Consider the following 6043-nt stretch of genomic DNA (forward strand, 5'->3'; position numbering starts at 1 on the left):
ATAAAAATATGAAATTTATGGTCAGGGAGGTTTGTTCTTCTTGTTCCCTGCATCCTTTTTTCCTTCACGAGTCACAATGTGATGTAATTGGTACTCATGCAAAGCGTTCCAATACTGCTGATCGATTTTGAGCTGTATCAAACTTTAAAGCGCCAGGAGAGCGAAGAGGAGAGACAAAAGAAAAAATAAAGTGTTTGCCCACACTACAGTATATCGGCAATGGTGCAACAGGGTCAGTCTGCAATGCATAACAAAACAGCCTCAAAGCGGGACAAACAAAGCACTTACCAATAACATTGGGAGATTTTTGCAAGGCAAACCCAGGAACAAATGAAAGTGATGGCCGTGAGTTGGGACTGGTTAGAGCCCACAAATACATTACAACAGGTTGGAATAGCAGCACTTGCGCACTGCTACGCACAACCTAAAAATGTTAGATACATTGGCAAACATTTATATACAGGCTAAAGTGAAGTAAAATAAAAGAAACAAAGAAGGGACCCGCACCGCTTACCGTTAGGAACTCCTTTTTTTAAAGGCATCTTTCAGCAAAAGTATAACTAAATGATAAATCCTCTTCAAAATAGTCTATTTTATTTTAGCACATCAGATCAAGCCATTGAGAATTATGCGTTTTTTAAAGTAGGAGTTTTCAAAAATGAACGCTCAAGGGTAACTTTAATGCTACAGCGACAATGATGAAATGCAGAAAACATTTCTATCAAATCACACCCCTTCTGAAGTCGCTTCTTTGAATCCCGTTCAAAGCAAGAAATCCAGTTTAAAATTGTGTTTATGACACACAAAGCCATACTCAACAATGAACCAAGATACTCGGGATGTAGCCGCTCCCCCGGGAGTGTGAACTGCTTATTGCTGGAAGTACCAAAATCCAGAGAGAAAAAAAAAAAGGGGGGGGGGGGGGAATACTTGCTCCCGAATATTCTCGGAATCTGCACCAAGACGATGGAACTCACAGCCATGGAAGATTCGGTCAAATGCAGGGACGCGCGCGCACACACACAAAAAGAGGTAAAGAAAATTCAGCTAATCAGTTTCCTGAATTAATTTTACACCGGCTGGTTTAAGATGAAGACCACCCTTTACCCTTGGTGTATCCTGAGTAGCTCATAGATTTTGCTGCCAAATGAGGTGATGTTTCGAGGTCCATAATCAGCGCCTTGAGACCATATGGCTGATTAGCCGTGCTTTAAAAATCCTTGATTGAAAGATAATAATTTTGTTTCTCTGTGAAGACTGTGGTCTCCCATATGACAAGCAACAGACTGACTAATCAGTCTCAGTTAATAACGACTTTGTGGTTTATGCCTGTATGCACAGCATTTCGATACCTTTGCGTTAGTTTCAGGCTTTATAAATAACACGTATAAACATTCATACCTCCTCCCACCTAGACAATAACGCCATTAGTGAACTAAGAGGCAAGTGCGTTACTGTATGGACGGACCCCTCAGAGTGGCCTGGGTTGTTGTTATATACGGATAAAATCAGTTTATTAAATCAAACAATAGACTGTTGTACTTCAGGCTGTTCATATGTAATAATGAATAACAAGCATTTGCAATGCAATAAGGTCTCGCATTTTCTTGAGTTAGAGCTATTGGCATTGTAAATATATAACTGGACTTTTTTGCCACATATATTGATTGTTCAGGCGTGAATACGACACACTAGAGGATGTTTGGCAATGCCTATGTGCAGCAGCCGCTGCAAATTTCAAGGGGAGGGAGAGTGGGAGTGTGGATGGGGGACAGGAGAAAATTACAACAACAAAAATCTAGCGCAACAGCGTTGTGTAAAACCTTAAATTCACCAAGAAGCGCTTGGATAAACAATATGAATAAACCGATAGCCATGCAAAGCGCTCAATTAGTGCCCAGCGAAATCGTGCTGTGTAGGAAATAAAAAGATAAAGTAGTCCAGAATCCATGCGGAAAACAAGGAGCCTCGTGTTTTCAGTAGTTGGCCAGTGCACTCGAGGAGGACTAAACACTGGAAAAGGCATGACGTATGTATGCTTGTCACAAATAAAATCAAGGGAATTTATAAAGGCACGCTCACAAACCAGTAAAAGTGATGGACATGGTTAAAAGCCCAACAGAAACAAAGGGTCGGCCTAAAAAGGAGGGACACTGAAATAAAATAATTGCCTAGGACTAACTATTTGGTCACATGGGCAAACCAGGATTAATCCCAGGTTTAGAGACTTCACATTGTACAATTCTATTTCACTTCATTGCAAATTATTAGTCAAGTTACTTCCCTTGTAAAGTTGACTGTCCTAGGTAGCAACAGCAAGCACAGAATGCTTACCCCAAACGGCACTAAAGGGATAGCAATTCAGACACAGCATAACACAGTACTGTCAAATCTATGACTCTTCTACGGATTAGGGGTCTTAATTTAGAGGGTACACAGTGTAAATACTTATCTTCCCCTATGCCCACCATACACACACACCCTCCAACACCCCATTCACCCTGTTGACCCCATTCACCCTGTTGGCTTCAACGCAGCCTTCGGGCACACCACAGGCCATTGCTTTTTGGCCCCTGAGAAAATGTTTGCTAGTACCCACGGCCTATGTAAATAGACAGACACAATTTGTTCTACACTTTTCATAAAGATCTTTGCATTTTGCACAGTAAAGCGCTCTGACTGCGACTACAGAAAGCACAAATAAATAATGCATACCCTCCATGTGGGAAAAAATGTACTTTGTAGAAAAAGAAGACTATACTTGCCCAACAAAGTACTGCCGCAAAAGCATAAAACACAAACATTTTGAATTTAAAGTTTGATAAGGTATTAGTTTGAAAGGTAATTCACTTGGTTGGGGATAAATGAGTTTGAAACATTCTTAAACCAGTTACAAGTTACATTGTAAAGTTACAGTAGATTGCGACATGCTTAGGCAAAGGGTTAGTAGTAGCAAAAGGTCCACGTTCATAACAGTGTTAGCTGTGAGACAAAAAGAGTGAGGAGCATTGAACCTGGCCCTGCTACAGCGAGGGTTTCGCTTGATGCTGGCAAGGAGATGGGGTACGTAATGGGGTTAGTGTCGGGGGCAGGGTAAGAAACGTAAGATAATTTACAGCATTAATTAAGTGGTGGTTAGTTTTCGGGGATTAAGCCACACTGCAACATAGAGGAGCACCTTCTACGACAAAAAAAAATGTATTAGAAAATTAAAACACTGTTAACGTGATTGAAAAAAAATCAAGTATCACATTAATTTCCGAACTTTACCGTTCTAATTTTGTTTCACACCATAAAACAATTTTGGGATAAAAATAAAATAAAACACACGTTAAATGAATCTGTCGGATGTTAATAATGTAGATCAACGCCAGATGCCTATACCGTACACAATGCAAACAGAAGGGTGGTGTCAAGACCCAGTGTGACTGACGGTGTGTAGTGTGATGAACAGTTAAAGGCGTCACACTGACACATTGTTACTCAGTTACTTTTCATGTTTATGTTTAGGGCACGAGTCGTAACAATATATTAAAGGGACATGGTAACCTGGAAATTACTATGTTTTAAACTTCACTAAATAGCAAAATGCACCGCCTGCTTCCTTTATTAAAATGTGAAAATAATGTGCGTTTTGTTACCTGCTGATTCATTTTATACAGGTTTTAAGCAGAAAAAAGGATTCGCATTTTAGAATGGTGCCAGATTCACAAATCAGAGATTAAAACAGCAGAGGTGTACTAGTCAGGTTACACGCATATAGTTTTGGGGAAACACACAGGGCCGCTGAGCTGGGGCCCCAAGGTGACCTCTCTCAGCCTCGGTCTAAAGAGAACGTATGCCCTGTTTTTTTCTTTAAATAGTGGGCGCGGGGTGGTGCGTTTCGTCCACCCCAGTGTGCCCGTTGGTTATGTTCAAGCGACCTTATAATTTAAACATTACTTTTCTGCATAACACAGGGTAGGTGATACGTAAATATCACAAAATAAGACTCTTCGTGGAGCCCCTCCGAGTTCAGAAACACGACAGCTTTAATTATCACCACATATACATTCCTAAATTATCACAAGGGAGAGGGTTTCTGCTTGATCGCCTCAACCCCCAACCAGTGCTTGAAATGGAAAAATAGAAGTGCAGGTACCAGAATACCTGCTTGTCGCTAAGAAGTGCCGGTACTCTCCAATTAAAAGTATTACTTTTTCTTGAGAAGTGCAGGTACTCTCCCTCTAAAAATAAAAGAGTGCCGGTACTTAGTACCGCCCCATTTAAAACACTGCTAACAACAAACCTACCACTAACGCGCGCCAAATCCCACCAGGAAAACACGCTCAACAACAAACCAGGACAAAGTAAAGAACCGCGCTCTATTTACATGGCGTTAAAGTTTCGTTACGGGGTCAAATCATTACACGAACGGAGTCACAAACAACCCGCGCAGACTGAGGACCGACAAGAGGCTGAATGTTACTTGCAGAGACGTTTAAGGCATGGGCAAAGTGGGATTTGGCCTAGGGCACCACCTTTTCAGGAGATCTCCGATAGAGCCAGCTCTGTTCTGCAGAGTCTTGCTCAAATGACCTTAAATAATTCTTAAACATATCGTTTTAAATACTGCTTTCATTTAATGTAATTTATTTTTAATGTGGGCGATATGTGAGAGCCTGCTACAGACAGTTTGCAGAGGTCATGTTTCATGCAACATCGACAACAACAACAAAAAAGTTTTAGCTCAAAACAGTAACTAACATACAAGAAATGGGAGGGTGTCAGATTATTTGCAGTAATATTAGTGATCTCCTGCTGTGGTACAATATTGAAAACACGTCACTAAAGCGGACTATTAGCTGTAAATACATTTAGAATTAAGTTCAGTGTGCCTGCGAATTGGCAATGACCTGGCCAAAGAGTGCATTAAAGATCTCAAATTGGATCATAAATTCAAAATTGTTCTGGACAGCCCCTCCGCAAATCCTTAAAATGTCCTAGGCTACTTGCCAGATACTACCCTCAACCACCGTAGAAGCTGTTTACCGCGGCACTGGCTCGAGGAGCCACTCTAAGTGAAGCGCGCCCAGGTCCTGCTTACCTGCGCCCTGGATACGGCGGCGGAGGAGCCTCACCGGCGAGGTGCCCAGACTTCGTGCCCGCACCGTCGCCGCCACTGTTTTCACCGCAGCTGGTGCCGTGCGCGTCGCTCTCCGCACCTGCTGCACGCGCAGGGGTGAGACGCCCTTCTCGGGCCAGGGAGGAGCCGGTACCGTACACACAGCGCTCTCGCGCACCCGCTCGACTGCGAGGATCCTCGGCCCTCGGGGCGCTCTGATTGGCTGCCCCTGCGCGGTGATGTCAGAGGGCGCGGCTGTTCCCCTGCTCCTCTCGCGGCCCCGGGGCTCAGGGCGTGGCTGCGCTGACTCCAGCTCACCTGAAACTGCGGGGGATGGGAGGAGGCGGCAGAACCGGTTCACCGGTACCGCCTCACTTGCACGGGAAACCAGTTACCTCCGGCCGCAATGCCCTGGTGTCGTCCACGGCTACACTCTTAGAACAGCACAGCCATAATCTGTTTATGTATGTGGTGTATACGAGCGCGATCTCCTGAAGTGGTGGTGTACTTGTGCCTTGAGCATCCGGTGCAGCTACCCCGCTGTCAGGATTTTAGGGAAACATTATCTGAAACATCGTAGCTCGAATTGCTCAATGACTCCTTATGGTAAACAATTGCTGCTCCGCCCCCGCCCCCCCCCCCCCCCCCGTCCATCGAAAATTCCTGTCCTTCTAGAGTTCATTTGCCAAGTATGTCCATTCCATCCGATGCTTTGACGATGAGTACAGAGCTCCGAAAAGTGAAACCCAAGCAATAGTATCTTTTTAATGTTATGAGAAGTAAATTAGAGAAATTGCATTGACATGCTACTCATTACTCATATAAGCAGGGCTCCCGGTGTTAGGGTATTTATTTTTTAACATTTCCTTCGGTAATAATCCATATTTATTTTTTGGCCATTTTATCAGTATTTATCCATAGTTAGTTGTATTGTTATGT

At 43.4% G+C, this 6043-nt stretch overlaps 1 protein-coding gene across 1 annotated transcript in view; it reads right to left on the bottom strand.

Annotated features, from left to right (window-relative positions):
• Positions 1–5532, bottom strand: part of OCLN (occludin) — an 84541-nt gene extending 79009 nt beyond the window's left edge. Inside the window, exon 1 of the mRNA XM_069224381.1 lies at positions 5087–5532. The gene's annotated coding sequence lies outside the window, so the exon portion shown is untranslated. The remainder of the gene's footprint in view (positions 1–5086) is intronic.
• Positions 5533–6043: the final 511 nt, after the last annotated feature.

This window comes from Pleurodeles waltl, chromosome 1_1 (assembly GCF_031143425.1).
Source record: "Pleurodeles waltl isolate 20211129_DDA chromosome 1_1, aPleWal1.hap1.20221129, whole genome shotgun sequence".
Lineage (NCBI taxonomy): Eukaryota > Metazoa > Chordata > Amphibia > Caudata > Salamandridae > Pleurodeles > Pleurodeles waltl.